Genomic DNA, 21,828 nt, shown 5'->3' on the forward strand with positions numbered 1-21,828 from the left:
AGGCAGAGGAACAGAGATCAAATTGCCAGCATCTCCTGGATCATTGAGAAAGCAAAAGAGTTCCAGACAAACATCTCTTTCTGCTTTATTGACTATGCCAAGCCTTTGACTGTGTGGATCACCACAAACTATGGAAAATTCTTAAAGTGATGGGAATACCAGACTAGCTGAGCTGTCTCTTGAGAAATCTATAAGCAGGTCAGGAAGCAACAGTTAGAACTGGACATGGAACAACAGACTGGTTCCAAACAGGAAAAGGAGTACATCAGGCTGTATATTGTCACCCTGCTTATTTAACTTACATGCAGAGTACATCATGAGAAACGTTGAGCTGGATGAAGCACAAGCTGGAATCAAGATTGCTGGGAGATATCTCAATAACCTCATATATGCAGATGACATCACCCTTATGGCAGAAAGCGAAGAACTAGAGAGCCTCTTGATGAAAGTGTTAAGAGGAGAGTGAAAAAGTTGGCTTAAAGCTCAACATTCAGAAAATGAAGATCATGGCATCTGGTCCCATCACTTTATGGGAAATAGATGGGGACACAATGGAAAGAGTGTCAGACTTTATTTTCTTGGGCTCCAAAATCACTGAAGATGGTGATTGCAGCCATGAAATTAAAGGACACTTACTCCTTGGAAGAAAGGTTATGACCAAGCTAGACAGCATATTAAAAAGCAGAGACATTATTTTGCTAACAAAGGTCTGTCTAGTCAAAGCTATGGTTTTTCCAGTAGTCATGTACAGATATGAGAGTTGGACCATAAATAAAGCTGAATGCCAAAAAATTGATGGTTTTGAACTGTGGTGCTGGAGAAGACTCTTGAGAGCCCCTTGGACTGCAAGGAGATTCAATCACTCAGTCCTAAAGGAAATCAGCCCTGAATATTCATTGGAAGGATTTATGCTGAAGCTGAAACTCTAATACTTTGGCTATCTGATGTGAAGAACTGATTCATTTGAAAACACCCTGATGCTGGGAAAGATTGAAGGTGGGAGGAGAAGGAGAAGAGGATGAGATGGCTGGACGGCATCACTGACTCGATGGACATATGAGTTTGAGTAAACCCCATGTGTTGGTGATGGACAGGGAGGCCTGGCAGTGCTTCAGTCCACTGGGTCACATTGGGTCACAAAGAGTCTGACACAACTGAGCGACTGAACTGAACTGAACTACCGGAAGATGGCATTTGGTCATATCTTTGAAACAAAACCAGCATCTCTCCTGTTTTTTTGTCCCTTCTCTCTCTTTCCTTTTTCCCCCTCTCCCTTACTGAATATGATACATTTAAAAACACGCATTCCTGGGCTTGCCTGGTGGCTCAGTGGTAAAGAATCTGCATGCTAGAGCAGGAGACTCGGGCTTGATCCCTGACGCAGGAAGATCTCACATGCCGTGGAGCAACGACACCCATTCACCATAACCTGCGCTAGAGCCCAGGAGCCACACCTACTGAAGCCCACATGCCCTAGCGCCTGTGCTCCATAACAAGAGAGACATCATCGGGCACTACAGCTAGAGAACAGTCCCCGCTCTCTGCAACCAGAGAAAAGCCCGCACGGCAACTAAGACCCAACACAACCAAAAGTGAAAAAATAATTTTTTAAAAAGACACATTTCCCAGTGCCTGGGAGTCACCGTATTATTATATGAAGGGAAAAATTTATACTTAGGAAGCAAGTTATGATATTGTTAAGAACAAAAGACATATAAAACAAATGATTAATACCACGCTATGAAGAAATAAAAGAAAAATATAAGTGTGGCTGATATTATTTGTGTAGATTTACTTAGATCAGGGTTTCCCTGGTGGCTCAGACAGTAAAGAATCTGCCTGCAATGTATGAGACCTAGGTTTGGTCCCCGGGTTGGGAAGATCCACTGGAGAAGGAAATGGCAACCTGCTGCAGGATTCTTGCCTACAGAATTTCCTGGTCAGAGGAGCCTGAGGGGCTACAGTCCACAGAGTCACAAAGAGTTTGACACGACTGAGTGACCAACAGTTTCACTTTCTTTACTTAGATGAAGACTTGAATTGTTTCCTTAAAAATACATTAAATTTGAATAATGGATAAAAATGGAGCTAATGCAATTGTAGGAAAGTGAAAGATGAAAATGGGATGCAGACTACAGGACTGAAAGGGGATGGTGAGGAAACTAGCTTGGTTCAAGCTACATCTTTATGTTGCAAAGTTTAGACTGATTGCCAGGAAAAGAGTGCTTTCTGAATTCCTAACTTTATACTTGGTGAACATTAACTCAACTGCTAGTGCCCCTGTTGTTGGCAATTTGCAGTGAAGAAGTGCAGAATACGTCAGTGATGCTTCTGTTTCACTTCGTTGGAGAAACTGTCCCTCTTTCAATAGAATCTTAGTAGGACTGTAATCATTAAAACTTGCCCACAGCCATAGCAATGAGCTTATCACTGAGGCTGAACCAATTATTGTTCTGAATTATTTTAGACACAATTCTAGTTCCAGTGATGGCATATATCTCAGAGAAACTTCAAGTCCTTTTCAGGGACTAGTACATAGACGCTGGAAGAAAGAGTCACTATTCCCAGAAAGATAAAGTTCTGGTTCTGCCAGAGTCCATGTCGCTTATCATATGGAGAAAGTTAGCCCACAGAGTGAAGTCAGACAAAGCAGGAAAGCAGGGAGGTGGAGAAATTAAGATAACCTCAGTGCGCACATTTGAGCTTCCAGTTCCAATTGTGCCAGCAGGCAATAAGTTCTATTGTGATTTCCTAGTTACATAAAGCAAGCAATATATCCCCTTCAGCTTGGCTTCAGAGTCTGTCCCTTTACCAGTAGAATCTTAATTAGTGCTATGAGTCAACCAGTGGGGAAAGGATTGAAATATTAACAGGATCATGAACACAGATCACAGACAGTAGTTTTATTCTTATTAATATGTTATCAATGCTCCATAAGCAAGAATATGAGGTCAAGGGAGCTTGGTGGCCAAGAACTGGCTTAAGGTAATCAATTACTCAGCACTTGGAACGGCTTTGATATAACTGAGTAAAAATTAAGGAATCAAACAACAGTATAGCAGGATCTCTGCATTTTGCTAATCTAGTAAATGAATCCAAGACAAAGTGGCCTTTTTCCGTAATTGTCTTCAGTCTACATTGTCATTTAAGTGGTTATTTTTTATAATTTTATTTATTTATTCTTCTGCTTATCTATCTATTCATTTTTGGCTGTGCTGGGCCTTCGTTGCTGCTTGGTCTTTCCTCTAGTTGCGGTGAGCAGGGGCTACTCTCTAGTTGTGATGTGTGAGCCTCTGATTGTGGTATCTTCTCTCTTGTTGTGGAGCACAGGCTCCAGGGCGCAAGGGCTTCAGTAGTGGCGGCTCCTAAGCTCTAGCGCATAGGCTCAATAGTTGGGGCGTGCATGGGCTTATTTGCTCCAAGGCATGTTGGAAGCTTCCCAGATCAGGGAATCAAACCTGTTTCTCCCACACTGACAGGAGGGTTCTTTAGCAGGGAAGTCCAAGAGATCATTTTTAAATAAAGTTTTAGGAAATAAAAATATGACTTTTTTAAAAGTAAAGATATTCCAGAAACAAAGACATTAGCATGCAGGTTGTAATATAAATATAATTCTACCTTCTCACCTCTTGGCTCTGTGTATATACTATCAACACAGCAGATAATTTCAATACGTCCACTGGGTAGGTTAAAAACATCAGCCAAATAGTCTGGCTATCTGGCGCCAAGAAAACAAAATGACTGTTGATGGGACAAAGTTTTCCTGTTTGAATAAGTAGTTGTACCATTAGGCTAACAGCTAAATAAAAGATGGGGCAATTTCCAATGACAGGAACATATAAAACCTCACACTGAAAGGTTAGATTGCTTAGCAAGGAAGTTTTGACACCAAGACAACTTGACTTCAGGTGTGTTGTATATAATGTATATATGTTTGTGAGAACAAATTTTAAACTCTATACTTTTTACTGGTGTGCAAGCCTATACTAAATACCTTAAGAAACATTTAAATCCAAGCTGGGGGGAAAAAAAAAAAACCCTCCCCATTGCTAGTGTACAATTAAAATACCGAGTCCCAGCAGTTGCTGTAATCACAATGCAATTTGATACCAAGTGTGGAAAGATCTACTTTGGGGGATGGGGGTTTGAGAGCTGTCAGGAGACTTGCTCCTTTGGCAGTGATTAACAGTTTGGTAACGAGGGTCTGTTGTGTAGGGGTGAGAATCCAAACACTGTGTCAAATGGTTAGCTGCTCTTTTTGTGACCCCAAAGTCCACAGCAGCCCTGGAGCTGAGAGAGAGAGAGGGAAAGAGCAAGAGAGTGAGAGAAGCTGAAAGAGACTGACAAAGGATTCCAAGATTCTTACCTTTATACAAAGATATAAGTTGGTTTTCTAATTTGGTCAGCCCACCAATCCCACACCCTCTGCCTCCAAAAAGAAACTCTGGTCGAATGATCTGATGGTAATTAAAAAATAACTGAAACAAACACAAACAGAAGAAATTTAGGACAACAGGTTCGGGATTTGAATCTATTAACAAAATGACTTTTTTAACTTAAAAAAAAGCAACTTAAAAAAGCAGTAATTTATTTAAATGTGGTTTTCAAAATAGCTTTAACAATAGATTCAACTATCACAGAAACTTTCTCATTTACCCATCATTTTTATGCCTTAAAAAGTGATCTCTTAACTCAACCTTATATGAAATAAACAAAGTGAAAAAGAAATTAATTCCTTGGGAAGATCTGAGGAGGGGAAAAAAAGGCTAACTGTAAGCTTCAGTGTCTTTATATTTATTGGCTTCAGGTCTGTTATGAGACATCTTGGATATTGTATCCATAATGTTTGTGGTTTTTCCCCTTAGCTACATATCCAGAGCTGTGTTGTTCATGAGAGACAGAAATATCTGGGCGTGAATTCCTTATCTGTCAATTATTGTGACCTTGGGAACTTATTTGACTTTGGTTTCCAATAATAATACTATAATAATACCTTGTACTTCTTGCAAAGAATGAATGAAATAACATAGTGTCTGATACATAAAAAATCATGAAAAGATATCAGGACCGTTTCTTTTCCCTTTTGCTCTATTCAATTTAGGATAGCTTTATGATTATTATTAATTTGATTAATTTTTAGGTAAAGTGCACATTTAAAAAATATATTACCTCTAAGTATGAAGCTTATTTACTACTGTACTTTGATGTATTTCAAATTTTAATGAAACAAAGAATGCATAAGGATTTCTGCCTCAGCAACAATAAAGAAAGGAAAAAAATAATTTTAGGGGTAAATATATCAATCATCAAGGCTCTTTTGTTAAAAACGTGACTGTAAACAAACTTTAGTGTAAAGTTTAGCTGAACATAAAATGTTAATGAAGAAAGTACAAGACTCACATGGATGTGTAAACCCCAGAAAATGTCCAAAGTGGATTTTGGCTAAAGTCGCCTGGACAGTTGCCTGGGTAATACAAAGCCAAAGCAAAGAGAAGCTGGGCCAAAGGAAGCCTAAGTACATAAACACGAAACTACTGAACTCTGAGGAAATTAGTGGACGAGTTAAATCCTGATCCGGGAGCTCTCTGTTCATTTTTATCAGGGGGATATTCTCATCTAAGCAGGCATCTGGTTTTCATGTTTTGAAGAAAGGTCTAAAGTTGGTGGGGGATGTTGATAGTGAGATAGGCTATGCCTGTGTGGGGGCAGAGAACATATGAGAAATTTCTGTACCTTCTCCTCAGTTTTATTGTAAACTTAAAACTGTTCTACAAAATAAAGTCTGAATTTTTTTTTTTAATCTATGAGTATGAAGACGGTAACTAAGCATGGACGTATTCAAACACTGATTCCCTTTCCTCCAGTATAAACCATTCATTTATGAATTAATTAAATCTTATTATATTTTATACAATTTAGACACTTTCCTAAAGCAGAATAAATAAGCCCTGTCTTGAAAAGGAAGTTTATTTTTGTTGCAAACAGATTTTTAAAATTTGCCCTCTAATTTGATGTTTTTAATATCGAGTCCACAGACCTGGTTGGGATATAGAATTCAGCATATCTATGTTAGGAAAAAAAAAAAAATCTTTTTTTTTTTTTTTTTACTATCCTCTAACTGAAATTTAGAGTTTCCTTGCATTGTGAATGTGGTAAGTCAGTATCATAGCTATCTTTATAGCATATTATGGTTGTTGCAGATACATTGAATTATCAATGTGATTGGTCATTGTCACTTAGAAATTATGATACTTATTAGACTGCCAGTGGGGTCTGCAGCAAAAATAAGCATAAATACCCCTGAAGTAAACTCATATATATACATCTGTCTCAATTCACGAAAGATGTTTAAACTGGGTGAATGTATTGGGTTAGTAAAAGAAGGAAGTTCCCCTGTCCCTTCCCCAATATATATTAACCTAACAATTTACAAACTCATTCATATTGTTCTCTGTAAAGCATTTCAACAACAAAGACCATGAGGTTAGGGACTGCTGTTTCTTTTAAAGCCCTAATAGTGCCTTGAGAGTCTGATTATAGAGTACTGGCAACAGTTCCCCTAGGCAAATCTGTAAATTGACTCTGTTCCATAAAGCCTTTCTTTCCCATACCGTATGCTCCAGTCTGGTGGTCAAAATTTGGAAAACAAGAATGTAGAAATTTAGGTAATTATGTTAAATCTCAGTTGTCTTCATGATATATAAGAGAGTAGGATAAATGAGAGTCTTTGGCTTTAGACTGACTGTCAAGAGGATAAAAGGGCATACATGAGATCATCCTCGTGAGAATAAACACCGAACAAGGTGTTATCCCCTAAAAATTAAAGAAACTCTGTTATATTAAAGAAAAGCTGTCTCTCAATTATTCACTAACCACTGAGCTGAATGTGTTTAATCATGAACATGGTGTATTTAGGGTCAATTTTTGTAGTGTCAATAAATATATTTTCAAATCTAATCACTAACTAATGATGAGTTCAAATACCCACAATATGCCTCAAGCTTGTCACATTGCAGGCAACTGAAGTATTTTCAGAACATGTTAGCATTGGAAAGAAACATTTTCGGCAGATGAATTCTTAGTAGGGCTTTTGTTTTGGTTAAGAGGATTTTTTTTTTTTTTTTTTTTGCCATGGAATGAAGAGAACTGACTGCTGACTGAGAATCTAATAGCTTTTTGTTCCAAACAATGGCAAATCATTGAATCTCTCATGCGTAATGAGGAGTGATGTAGATGAACCTAGAGATTAACATACAGAGTGAAGTAAATCAGAAAGAGAAAAACAAATATTGTGTATTAACGCATATATATGGAATCCTGAAAAATGGTGTTGATGAACCTATTTGCAGGGCAGGAATAGAGACAGACATGGAGAACAGGCTTATGGACAGAGAAGGGGAAGAAAAGGGTGGGATGGATTGAGAGAGTAGCATTGATATATATACACTATTGCATGTAAAATAGCTAGTGGGGAGATGCTGCGTAACACAGGAAGCTCAGTCCAGGGCTCTGTGATGAGCTAGAGTAGGATGATGGGGTAAGTGGGAAGGAGTCTCAAGAGGGAGGAGATATATGTATACATATAGCAGACTCACATTGTTGTGCAGCAGAAACTAATACAACATTGTAAAGCAATTATCTTCTAATTAATTTTTTTTAGGTCAGTCAGTTCAGTAGCTCAGTCGTGTCCGACTCTTTGTGACTCCATGGACTGCAGCCCGCCAGGCCTCCCTGTCCATCACCAACTCCTGGAGCTTGCTCAAACTCACGTCCTTCGAGTCGGTGATGCCATCCAGCCATCTCATCCTCTGTCGTCCCCTTCTCCTGCCTTCAGTCTTTCCCAACATCAGGGTCTTTTCCAATGAGTCAGTTCTTCGCATCAGGTGGCCAAAGTATTGGAGTTTCACTGAAGCTTTTCTTTAAAAAAAAAAAAAAAAATGTGTATTAAAACTCCAAAACTACATTGTTTCTATGACATCCAAAATAGAGATACCCTAAAGTGTTTGTTAGAAACTTCCATCCCCATGACATATTTTCATTTAAAAAATCAAAAGCAGCCAAGAAATTTATTTTTCAATCTTATATATAGGATACTCAATCTTACTCAGTGTTTTATGACCTTTTCCTTATATTTTGGGGGCAAAATTTCCGCTTAGAGGAAAGTTTTTCTTCATAAAAGGGCTGACAGGCAGTGTGGTAAAACTAATGCTGCTGCTGTCCTTCTCTGGAGACCAGTTTAGCCACACATTCTTTTTTTTTCCTATGAGGACTCTTGAGATTGACCCTGGAAGCATTTTCATTTCCTCCGTTAAATGTGGAGAAGAAAGAGTGGTGGAAAATAGGGCTGGAACTTGTGTTTCTATTTCAACCCACCTAGTAATACAAGCTTGTATAAACAATTTTTCACTATTTGTTCTGAGTCAGCTCTCTGGAAAACAGATATGTATTATCAGTTGGCCAGTTCTTAGAATAAAAGAGACAGGCTAAAAATCAAAAGTCATTTGAGTGAATTTACGTCATTGAATTACTGTGATGCAATCTTTTAGTTAGAGCCTTTCTAACCCCCAGAATATAAAGTAATAAAAATTATATAAATCAAAGCAATGCCATAGCTTTTTGCTTCTGCTTAGGATATCATTGAGGATATCACATTCACTAAGAAAACAAACAAATGAAAAACCTTGGTTATGATGAAGAATATTCATGAGAAGCAAGGTCCTGGGCTGTATTTTCACACACACTTTTGATACATGGAGATCCTGATCCCTTGCAAAAACAATAAGGTATAATCATGCAATTAGAGTATCATGAAATATCATGCCCTTAATAACTCCGTTATGCTATATAGTATAACAGCTCATTGACCCTTTTATTCATGAGAGCTTGTCATAGATGCTGAGCGCTGGACAAAGATGAACTTTTATTCATGAGAGCTTGTCATGGATGCTGAGCGCTGGACAAAGATGAACAAGATAGACGAAATCTATGTATTCACAGACTTTTTACTAAAGCTGAAAATTACAGATATAAATGAATAAATGTTCAATATTAAGATAAATATTAAGATATTAAGTAAAATGAAAAAGTAAAGCATCCCCCAAGTGTAGAGATTGAGCAAGGGTGCAAAGAATTGGAGGGAGAAGAGGACCAAGGTGGTGGGTGGGAAGGAGGGAACATCGGAGCAGAGAAATGAACAAAATGAGAGCAGGAGTCATGGGGAAATCAAAGACTAAGAGAAGAGGAATTGCAGCAGAGACAAGAGAGCATGCAAAGGTCCTGAGGCCTATTCAAAGAAAGATTAAAGTATCTAGACAAAGAACAGGCTGAGTGAGTGAGAAAGGAGATGAGCCTGAGGAAAGGAAGAGATGGGACCACTGATGGTCTTCTAGGCCATCTTAAAGTGTTTGGTTTTGTCCTAAATGTGATCAAGAACTAATAGAGTGTTTTGATGAGGCGGTCAACATTGTCACATTTATGTTTTAAAAGGAATACCTTGACTGCTGGGTTTGAAATATAGCCTCATTAGGTAGCTTATACTTTGTAAAAGAAGTTATATATCTAAAATTATGCTATCTTTAGAAAAAGCAGTCTTATGTTCCCAGCACCATTTTTTACTTCCCTGGTATCAACCCTGGAAATATTTCAGATTACAAAGATGTAGGGTACACTAATGGACTGAGACAGTGGTAACACTTTAATTCCATTATTCAACGCTCATCGGTTCTGTTCCTTTTCTTGAAGCTCTGTGCTGGTTTCATGAAATAGTCACATATATTATTCCTCTGAAATACAAATGGTAGTAAAGTATTGGTGGTAATTATCAATATTATGAAAGACTTAGTTGAAAAATTGCTTTACAGTTATTGTAAAAATTCCAAAATGTAATAGCCTTGGAAATGTCATTATGCAAACTATAGGAAATCAATGAAGTCAGGACATCAAATTGTAAAAAGGACCTCTGATTTTACTGGCTTATCAAATCTCTTCTGATCACCAAGTATGTGCCAAACATGAAGCTGACTTCTGGAAGTTGAAATCAATTAGGATATTGCTCTTTGCTTTATGGTACTCATGATCTATGCACACAATTATAGTGAGTGAAATTGAATTTCAATCTGAGAAAACAGGATGAGTAAACATTTCATAAAAACACATGCAAAACAACAAACTGACTTTCCTAGTCTTGCCTCCAGTAATTTACAACATTTTGCCTAACAGAAGAGAGACATTTCAATCTGACTGTGTAGCAGGAAGCAGTGATGAGGAGGAATATTTAAAGCATGTCAAAGATGTGACAGCAGCTCTGGGGTTTCGATACAGGACAGCACATAACTTAGGTCCTTGATGAGAAAGTGTGATGTTACAGAAATACAAATTTCAGAGTCACACATACAGCTCTCTTCCTATGAAATGTTAGAACTGGGGCAGATTTGAAGTCATTCAAGGAAAGTGACAATAACAATAAATTCTTTTCCAGGTTGCTATGAAGTATAAGTAAATTAACATAGTTCAAGCGGCTTAGATTGCATTGCCACACGACTGATTCAACCTTTGCAGGCTCAGTCGTGTCCAGCTCTTTGGGACCTCCATGGACTGTAGCCTACCAGGCTCCTCTGTCTATGGGATTCTCCAGGCAAGAATACTGGAGTGGGTCACCAGTCCATCCTCCAGGGGATCTTCTTGACCCAGGGATTGAAACTGCGCCTCTCGTGTTTCCTGCATTGGCAGTCAGATTCTTTATACCACTGAGCCACCTGGGAAGTTCAAGGGCCTAAGACTGCATTGCCACATAGCTGGTTTGCTTCCCTTCCAGCTGAACAGTAACAGTAAACTTCTTTCTGTGTCACCAGACTAGCTGAAGCAGTGGACAGTTCTATAGCTATGCTCACAAAATTGTAATGAATACTAGATCTTGATTATATGATTTACTCACCCCGTATGGGTATTGGGGGATTAATTAATTGATACTTGTAAGGCACTTTATGATTCATAGGTCAAAGGCACTTGTGAATGCAAAGTTCCTCTATTAAAGGTACCCACCTGCAGGCTCCACTGCTTTCCCTCAGAAACACTGTGTGAGTCAAGACATGCTTTTTCAGAAAGCAGATTTTCTCATGGTTTCCTTCTGCCACCACTGAAAGAAAAATGCGGTATTTCAATGAGAAATATTACCACATTGCTTGTTCTTGAGGGATTTCCAGGAGAAATACCACAAAAATGTTTTTCTTTGAGAGTATGTGGACTGAAATTCTTATAGATTGAGTAGATATCAACACAGCTCGTATTGGGGGGTGGTATAGATAGTCTGGTTTTATTGTTGCTGTTGCTCTAGAAAAGGGTGCCACGTAGAAATTCAAGGAATTCCTTTATTTGGTGGAAGATACAGGGTGAATGGTCAGCTAATCTGAAAAGCAAACTCCTCTGAAAAATTCTGGAAAAAAAGTGAAATAGAACTCCCATTTACAAGGTAAAAAAAAAATCACTTAAAAGATCAAATAAAGCAATGTCACTGTCAGTAATTAATACATAAGCATACATTTCCCAAAGGATATTTATTTATCCTTTGGGATAAATTTATCCTGCTGATGGTGACAACAGATTTTATATCTTCCTTCTAGGAGTCCTCTTTCCAATAAAAGATGATATTACCATCTTGGTGACTTGATAAGAAAATCGTTCTTTCCTCCAGCCTTTCTCTGAATAAAAAAGGCTTTATTAATTTGAGCATAGGTAATTGTTGAATTAACCAGAATCATTTAGAGAAACACTGTCCTAAAACAATGAACTGCTTCAGTTCGATTGCATATCTATTGTATTATGTGCTCTCCACTGAGCTCAGCAGTGGGATCTGCCAACAGGCAGGAGACTGTAAATATGTAGAAAGGATTTTGTGTGTAGACACCAAAATTCACACTTATTACTGGTCTTTTGCTGTTATAGGAGGTTGGGCAAGTTGCTCAGTTTTTCTAACCTTCAGCTTCATAGCACAGGAGATGGAGAGAACAGTACAAACCCTTCCATTTTGGGGGAGGGTTAGCATAAAGGGAATTTTATATAGAAACTGCTCTTAGACTAATAGCAACAATGATGCTGCTGAAGGTGAAATAATAGTTATTCAGGAATTTATGGTTCACGTGGGGCAACAAAACAAATCCAAAACCAGATTTTAAAAATTAGGAATTATATAAGTAACATATGTAAAATACTGAAATGATTTCATGGCTATGATCATAGATTTAAAGTTTTGTGATTATTAATAATTAAATTTTACAAACCCAAGTTTGTTTATTTGTTGTTGTTTTGGCTGTGTGGCCCCCTGCCCTGTCCCCCAGGCTTGCAGGATCTTTAGTTCCCTAACCAGGAGACCCAGCAGTGGAAGAGCAGAGTCCTAACCACTGGACCTCAGGGAATTCCTCCAAAACCAAGTTTTAAACATACTCACTTTTTGCAGATTTTCTGATGGCAACAGGTAAAATCTATCAAGTTTATTGTAAATTGGAGAATTTATTTGGTATTGGTAGATTGGTTAGATTTTTGTCTTGCTACTTTCATCATCATTTAAATAATCTCATAATTACTAAATAATGATGCTAATGTATGAAATACCCTCATGTTCCTCAAAACTATGGTGTGAGATTCTAACTCCAGCTGCCAAATTCACTAATTTTTGAGTATTCAGTGAAGTAAAGGTCTGGATTACATTTCTCCTGAGTCTATCAATGAGAAGTGATACCTCAAGCAGGAAAGACCGTGTTTATTCTTCCAGATGCAAAGAACATGAAACATTTCATGTCTTTCTAATGTAACTGGTGATGCCCAGTTAGCCAACTTCGGTCTGTCTTCTTTAAATGAGGTAGGTCTGTGAGAGTGGGGGGGAGGGCGGAGGGGGAGGTGGGGGGGAGGGCGGAGGGGGAGGTGGGGGGGAGGGCGGAGGGGGAGGTGGGGGGGGCGGAGGGGGAGGTGGGGGGGGCGGTGGGCGGTGTTCCGGTACCAGATCAGATTAGTTACTTGTAAGACTTGGAGCAGCTATAGTTAATTTAAAAGACGAAACACAGGTCATAATTTTTCTCTGTATTTTTGTTACTAAAAATTCCTCTTGAGAACCCAAGTTCAGCCTTTATTCTCTAACCCCAGCCTTGTCAGCGCTGCCACCTACAGGAAGTTAGGGTGGCAAAATGTGAAATTTTGTAAAATTCATGTAAAATCCTGTAACTAAATGCACTTCCTCACTTCCATCCTTACGGCAACCTCTTTAAGTCACTCCTAACAAACACAAACAATTGGTGCCCCCCTATGCATATATGCACACACAACACAGCCCCAATCCCCCAATTTTTGACACCCCACCACCATGTCTTGTCGGCAGTGATTTAACTCTATTGTAAGGCAGTGTCCTAAATTGTAGTTGTCTATGCTCTCCTTTGACCTAGTCTCTATACTTTCAAAAGTAAAACATTGATTATCTTTTGTCTGTCACGTCTGGGCTGGATTTTTATGTCCTCTTTTACTGAGACTGAAATGTCAATCTGGACACTTGGAACCATACAGCATGGGGAAAGGGTTAAAGGTCATGATGAACAAAGCATTGGCATTTTGCCAAAGACATGCAGGTTTCAATCTGACCTATAGTTCTAAAAAAAAGAATCATCTTGGCCCTATCCCTAGGGGACAGTAGTCTATGTCAGAAAGAACTTCTGTATATAATTCAACACAATAGGCAGTCCTGTTAAGTTGAAAGCTGGGGCTGTATTTGCAAAGAGGATTAACTACTTTCCCCCTTAGAGAGGGAGAGAAAGAGTGTGAAATTTCTTGCCAAGGGTTCAATTCTTTGGAAAGGTTCACATCCAAGTTGTTTGTGTCGGCCACAGAGAAGCAATGATGCCCATTTTTTAAAAGCCTAGTTACAAATACCTATGTTCATGTTGTTTTTGCATCCTGCAATTGATCTGGCTGTACTTCTGCTAATGAAGTCATTTTCCCCCAAACCCTTATGCCAATATTACCATGAATCACATTTAATTTCCCCAGCTGCACCAAGGGATGGGCCACGGTGGTAAATGTGTCAACTCAGATGCCTGTTCAGTTAAATTGGTGGTGACTTCCTGGAGAGCTCTGCCGAGAAGGCTAGGATAAAGCAAGAGCTTAGCAGGAAATTGTGCCCTGATTAAAATACTGGCTACGGAGGTGGGATCCACGAAGGTGGTCCTGTGTATATTATGTAGTTGGCCATATCTGGACTAGGGGCTATACAAATAGTATAGAAAGGGTTAGACTAAACAGTAATTCTCCCACTAGAGGGAAGTCTACAGGAAATAGAGAAATATTGAAAATGGTGATATAAATTTAAATGTATAATACATTTCCATCATTTATGGATAAGACAGCAACTATAGCTGGCAGGGTGTTGAGTGAAAATGAAATTGTGGGTTTTATCCATTTAGATGGGCTGGGGGAAGTTGTAAGTGGGAGAGGATGGAGCGAGGATACTGAACCACATTCCTATTTAAGCCCTGTTAACAGACTTGCCCTCACTCTAACACGGCTCATTTATTCATGCTGGCAGATCCTTGTAAGACCACAGCCTGAGACTGGCCCTCACTCTGCAAGATTTCCTGTCTGAGTAGCAACTATTTGAGTCTCTGTGCCCCTTTGGTACTGACATTTTGCTGTTCCTGATTTGTCTTACCTTCCTCTAGACCTCTGATACATGTACATATTCCGGTTCTGGACTCCCCACTAGGGTTTCTAGTCCCTGCTCTGCTTTGGCCGTATGTCAAGTTTTTGGTGTCACCGTGGTGATCCCCATGTTTGATTTCTATCTCCAAATCTTGATGCTAATGCTTTGTGTGGCCCCAGTCTCAAGTATAATATAAGTACAGCACGTGACAAATTGGGAAGAGTCACTCTAGCAGAGGAAAGAGCTCAAGGAAGAGATAGAGGCAAAAGTAGGAAGAGATAGGGGGTCAATCAGATGAGCAAATTAGCTGGGAGGACATGGACAGGACAAGCTAGAAGTAAAATCTCAGGGGAAATGTTCTGTGTGGTCCCATAAAAACTTTAAGCAAAAAGTTAAGGAACGCTTAGGTAAGATTCATTGTGGGAAATAGAGAATATAAAAAAATCATTTTCTCAAGGAACTTGGAAACTTGGTGTCTTAATGAACTGTCAAAGAAAATTCTGGGGAAAAATGGTGATATAGTGTCAGGGGACAGTGAGGGAAGAGAAAGGAAGGCATGAGCCGGAGCGAGGAGGGAAACGCAGTCGCATTTGGTAATATGCCATGCTAATTCCAGGCTACAATTCCCTGGGGGTCTGGTGACCCTTAATACCACCCACTCCTGAGTCGCTAGATGATTATTTTAGTGGCAATTAAACCATGGGTGAGAGAGAGAGAGAGAGAGAGAGTGTGTGTGTGTGTTTTAATAAAGTAGGCTTATGTGAAATTGTTTCAGGGAGAAAACCATCCCCGGAGCAACGTGCATTTCATTCCCAGGCCCCTTCTTTTCTCCCTCTAAAAAATAAAATAAAAGACCCTGACTGTAAGATCCAGTTCGAGAATGTCTGGTTTAAGACCTGCTGTTAGGACCTCACACTTTCAGAAATTAATTGGGGCAATCAACATGCCAGGAAGCAACAGAACAAAGCTGGGATCGCTTTAGTGAAATCCTAACTGGGAAGATGCTTCTTAAATTCACTAGTTTTTGATTAACACATATACACATAAAAGTACCAAAATCTTTATTCATTTATTTCTCTAACCATAAATTTCTGAAAGGTCAGAAAAAAGTGAGACATTCTCCTGGAACATACAAACAGTATAGATATGTGTCAATGGATAAAGCACCCAGTAAACAAGAGACTCTCCTTAAAAACCTAAAAAGCCCAATTTATTGTCTTCTGTAAAGAACTTAATAGAAGTCAAACTAGAAAGGCACCAAGCAGTTTAAATAGTTCACAAACGAAGGGTGTGTTATAGGTACTTTTCCCATTAAATCAAATTGCAAGAAATCCTGTATTTATAGTGTTACTGTAGTTCCTTTTTGCTTTGAAACTTCTTTGCAAATAATATGTATGGAAAAGGTCATAGACAAGAGTATCTCCTAACAACTCACAGATCTCAACAGACTTGGTGTCTTCAATCAGCAGGACACAGAGTGCAAAAAAAAATTATACTAATTACAGAAAAAAAAATGCTTCTAAGTTGTTTACACATATTTTCAACTAATCTAAAACTTCCTAGAACGAGATACAGAAAAAATGTTGGAATAAAATCTGAGGCCATTCACAGTCTGACTGAGAAGAGAGTCCCCAAATTAGTGTATTATCATTCATCAAATTTGGGGGGCCCAACTTTAAATGCAGAGTGACAAATCCAACCACTAGCCATCACTGGAAGACCCAACAGAGCCTTGAAATCTCACTCAATGCTTGTACTGCCTCATATCCATGGCAGGCAGAATGTAAATACCTTACCATGTTTTTCTTTAAGGAAGAAGTGTAATATCAAGTAATTAGGGATTCATTCTTTGCAAAGCATCAACCGGCAAAGAGGAAACAGTCCCAGATGCTTTTTAAGAGAAAGGAGAAAGTCCTTATAAAGTTCATCCTAGGAAAAGCACAGCAGCACTGTTTTTAATGAATAGTATCATTTACAAATGTCACCAAGTGGAATAAGCAAGACACATGGCATCCTGGAGATCACATGGAGATAAAATCTTTACAAAGATGAAAGAGATTGCTGTGCTGAATAAGGTAATATTTATGGGAGAGAGCTGGACAATATTTTAATTGTGGCAAAATAAGAATAGCTTGGGGGAGAGAGGCAGCTTCTAAATCAGGGTAAATTTCTTATTTCATTTTATTGTTGCTAAGACCAAAGTAGAGTAAAATAAACTAAATCCCAAGATTTCAAAATCAAATTTTCCTCCCTTTGTTACTTCAGAAAAGACACTGTTTGGAACTGTCTTTTGGCCAATGGAAATTGATAGTATTGTTGTTTTGGACTGGAATAGTCTAGCTTCCTTTGTACTCATGGTGACCTTTGAAGTGAAGATCATTGGATAGTTAGGTCTTTCCTATGCTCACAGAAATCTAAGCTAGTCTCGGGTACAGTTAATGACCTGAGAAATTGTTCTAAATTTCTGCTGTTTTCTATTGTGACTGCCTGGCACAGAAGTGGGAAAGGACTACATGATCCCCAGAGGACACTGTGGGATGTTTACAAGGGGTCATGACGCTGCTCTGTCTCGCCCACTAGAACAGGCTTTTAGTTCTTTCCAAGGTCCTCTTGTTTCTGGCATTTTGTTTCTGTGATTCTGACCACCTCCTTGATGATAATTTCATGCCCCATATTTTACCACCAGCTTTTTGACTTTTACCATCTACTTATCTCTCCATCTACTGGTTTCCAAAATCCCCGCTTTTCTGTGTTCACTTTCCATTTACTCAGCTTCTGCCTTGGTTTTGTCATCCCTACTTTCTAGACAAGTAACCTCAATGTCTTTGGTTGGGGAATTATCCCAAGCTCGCCTGATACTTGGAACCATGAAACTATCTATGGAACCAAAACTGCTAGAGGAACTGTCCCTTCAATTTTATACCTCTATAATGCAGAAGTGAAAATTGAAGTCTTGAAATTGACTACACTTTGAGCAATTTCCCTTTTATGGAGGTTTGTTTCTGCTCTAGAAATGTACACTTTCCTAATTTAGGCATATCTCAGAACAGAAAGAAATCAACTTAGCACAGCCAGCTTGTTTACTCATTCCTGATGGCCCCTATTCAAACGGAACAACAATAACAATAACAAATGTTTTGGGTCATAGAAAATAGCAGGAAATTGGGAATAAGATTTCAGCTTACATTTCTAAAGAGTACACAGATTACAATGGAAAATTGAAAAAGAATTTTAATACTGCCTCAAAGTAATTGAAGGTTGCTTAATCTTAAAAAGTTACCCTTTATGACCCAGCAATCCCACTGCTGGGCATACACACCGAGGAAACCAGAATCAAAAGAGACACATGTACCTCGATGTTCATCGCAGCAATGTTTATAATAGCCAGGACATGGAAGCAACCTAGATGTCCATCAGCAGATGAATGGATAAGAAAGCTGTGGTACATATACACAATGGAATATTATTCAGCCATTAAAAAGAATACATTTGAATCAGTTCTAATGAGGTGGATGAAACTGGAGAAACTGGAGCCGATTATACAGAGTGAAGTAAGCCAGAAAGAAAAACACCAATACAGTATACTAACACATATATATGGAATTTATAAAGATGGTAACGATAACCTTCTATGCGAGACAGCAAAAGAGACACAGATGTATAGAACAGTCTTTTTGACTCTGAGGGAGAGTGAGAGGGTGGGATGATTTGGGAGAATGGCATTGAAACGTGTATAATATCGTGTAAGAAATGAATCGCCAGTCCAGGTTCGATGCAGGATACAGGATGCTTGGGGCTGGTGCACTGGGATGACCCAGAGAGATGGTATGGGGAGGGAGGTGGGAGGGGGGTTCAGTATTGGGAACTCAGGTACACCTGTGGTGGATTCATGTTGATGTATGGCAAAACCAATACGGTATTGTAAAGTAAAATAAAAAAATAAAATAGAAAAATAAAAGTTACCTAAAGAGAGAAAAGTGTAGAGAAGTCTTTAGGGGCTGGCTACCAGAAAACGTAATCTGTGTCAAAATGAGGTGGTGATAGATGCTTATTGAAAAGAAATAGAATTGCAAGCCTGCGATCTAGTTGTCCTCACTATTAGGTCCGTGGAGGAAATATGAGTTTAGAGATTAAGACCAAACAAGGGTTTTTACCCAAGATTTTGGTGAGAACTTTGAAAAGTCAAGCTGTAAGCAATGGAAGCTCCTTTTAAATCAGGCTAAATTTGTCTGGGTGGCCTAAAATTAAAGCAGTCCACAACCCTTAATTTCTTTTTCCCCACCAGGTCTTTTGGACCTTAGATCTTATTATTCCAGTGCCACAAAAAAATGAGTCAAGAACTCTCAGACATCAAGAAGAAAGCAGTGAATTGAAGATACTGAGTGAGCAAAAGGGACTGAGAGCATCTGATGCAAAGTCGGGACGGAGGAGCCTGGTCCACAGGGTCCAAAGAGTCAGATACAACTGAAGCAACTTAGTTTGGAGCACACACACACTAGATGAAGGAAAAGGCCTGAAAGAGGAGCTTCTGGTGGGGAACTCAACTTTGAGAAAACATTAAGAAAACATTGAGAGGACAAAAGTCTAATTTACCTCCATTTTACAAAGACTCTTCAAAAGTATATATGGTTGTTTTTTAATTACTCATTGTATATGAAAGAATAAAAATGCTCCTAATACTTTAAATTCTGTACTTTTCTACATTATAAGAATTTGCATACTTCTGTCAAATGGATGGGCCTCCCAGTTGGCACTAGTGGTAAAGAACCTGCCTGCCAATTCAGGAGTCATAAGAGACGCGGGTTTGACCCCTGGGTTGTGCAGATTCCTTGGAGGAGGACGTGGCAACCCACTCTACTTGCCTGGAGACGTTTCTCTGGTTTCAGATGGGGAATAAAAGCAGAAGCAGAGATCAGTTATGGGATTACTAAAGAAAGAAATCAGGAGAGTCCCATAGGTTTCTGTCCTGAGCATGTGAAAAATGGTGGAGTTTTTTATAAAGTTTAAAAATATTGACATTGGTCAGGATAGAAATTCAAGGACTCTAGTTAGGTATGTTAATTTTTAGAACCCCTATTAGATAGCCAAGTGAACACACTGAGTAGGTAGCTGATTATATGGATAAGAGTTCAGTGGAGAAATCAGAAGAGGAGATACAAATTTACATATTAATGGTATTTAAAACCACGAATCTGGAGGAGATTGTTGAGGAGAGAGATGAAATTACTTAGGAGATGACTGTAAAGAAAACTTAGTTTTTGGAGAAGTGGGTTGTTATTTTATTCACTAAGTGCTGTCCAACTCTTTTGAGACCTCATGGACTGTAGCCCACCAGGATGCTCTGTCCATGGGATTTCCCAGACAAGAAAACTGGAGTGAGTTGCCATTTCCTCTTCTGGAGGCTCTTCCTGACCCAGGAATTGAACCCACATCTTCCTGCACTGGCACACCTGGAAAGTCTTGGAAGAGTGGGTTCTCCAGTATCAAAGGATAACACCCCACTCTCTGAAGCAAACCTTGACCTTGAGGAATGGAATTGGTATATACATATACCCCTCTTCAGCCCCTTTGGCATTCTGATGTGGTTTCTACAAGGCTTTTGAGAGAATTCCCAGCGAGATAGAATCCCGGATGTGAGCTGCTAGTGAGCAGATCAAATATCACCTTTCCTTCCTTTGTCCCTACTTCATTTTACCAATGCCCCTTTCCTGTTCCTTGGGATCATTTGCAAAACTAAGCTACCTGCACAAAAACCCATGTCCCAGGCTTTGCTTTCCAGGGAACCTGAGTTAAGTCACTGTGATATTGTGATTTATAATAAATATATATTTCGGTTTTCATCCAAGGTTCCTGGCTCACAGCTCTCAAAACCTATGCAAATTTCCTGAGCGATAACAGCAATGGGAGCATCTTTTACTACAACACTTAGTCTTCTGTCTTCACTTCCTGGTCTTGAAATCACTCCAGAACCAAAAAGGTAAAATGGGTATCTTGTCATTCATCACAAGCCCCTCTCAACCACACTTGAGTTTTATGAATGAGGTGACACTTGGAAAGCCCCCAGATAACTTGCTGCCAAAGGAACTAACCATGTGACTAAAGGAACTTTACTTTACACCACACTCATACCTCCAAAGAGGGAAGAGAGGCTGGAGATTAAGTTCAGTCATGATTGGCCAATGATTCAATCCATCAAGGCTACATAATGAAGTCTCCATAAAAATTCCTGAACTATAGGGCTCAGAGAGCTTCCAGCTCGGTGCACTCCAAAACCCACAGGGACAGAAGCTCCTGCGTTAGGACTCCCTCTAGACCTTGCCCTGTGTTTCTCTTCAGATGGCAGTTCATTTGTATTCTTCAATGTCTTTTGTAATAAACTGATTATTAGCAAGTAAACTGGTTTCCCAACTTCTGCAAGTTGCTGATGCAAATTAATAGAACCCAAGGAAAGGGTCATGGGGACCTCCAATTTATAGCTAGTTTGTGAGAAGGAAATGGCAACCCACGCCAGTACCCTTGCCTGGAAAATCCCACGGATGGAGGAGCCTGGTAGGCTACAGTCCATAGGGTCGTAAAGAGTCGGACATAACTGAGCGACTTCACTTTCACTTTCACTTTTGTGAGAAGCACTAGTAACAACCTGGACTTGTAATTGACATCTGAATTGGAGGCAGTCTTGTGGGACTGAGACCTTCACTGTGGGATCTGATGTTATCTCCAGGTAGATGTGTCAGAATTGAGTTCAATTTGTAGGTTACCTACAAATAGATCTGCTGAGCATTGGAGAACTGCTTGATGGTATTGGAAAAATGCACATTGCAGTCACCTACCATCAGAAAGACATTAAATTGCTTCCTCCGTGATGAGCAGAGACTTATGCTTAGCCTTTCAACATCTTTTCCTTGTTTACTCTTCTAACCAATCATATGGCATCAGGGAAAGTTGTCCAGGTTTCAGGACTCAGTTTCTAGCCATATAAATACAATGATTTTCTCTGGTGAACACTGATAGGTGTTTCTAGGAAAAAGTAATAACCTGTTATCCTCCTCATGTATTCAGCTATGCTTTAACCAAACAAGTCAATCAAGCTAGGAAATGAAAGAAAATATGTCAAAATTAAAATTACCAAGAAAGTCCCAACGACAGCAAAT

The sequence above is a fragment of the Capra hircus genome, chromosome 9 (genome assembly GCF_001704415.2).
Source record: "Capra hircus breed San Clemente chromosome 9, ASM170441v1, whole genome shotgun sequence".
NCBI classification, from domain to species: domain Eukaryota; kingdom Metazoa; phylum Chordata; class Mammalia; order Artiodactyla; family Bovidae; genus Capra; species Capra hircus.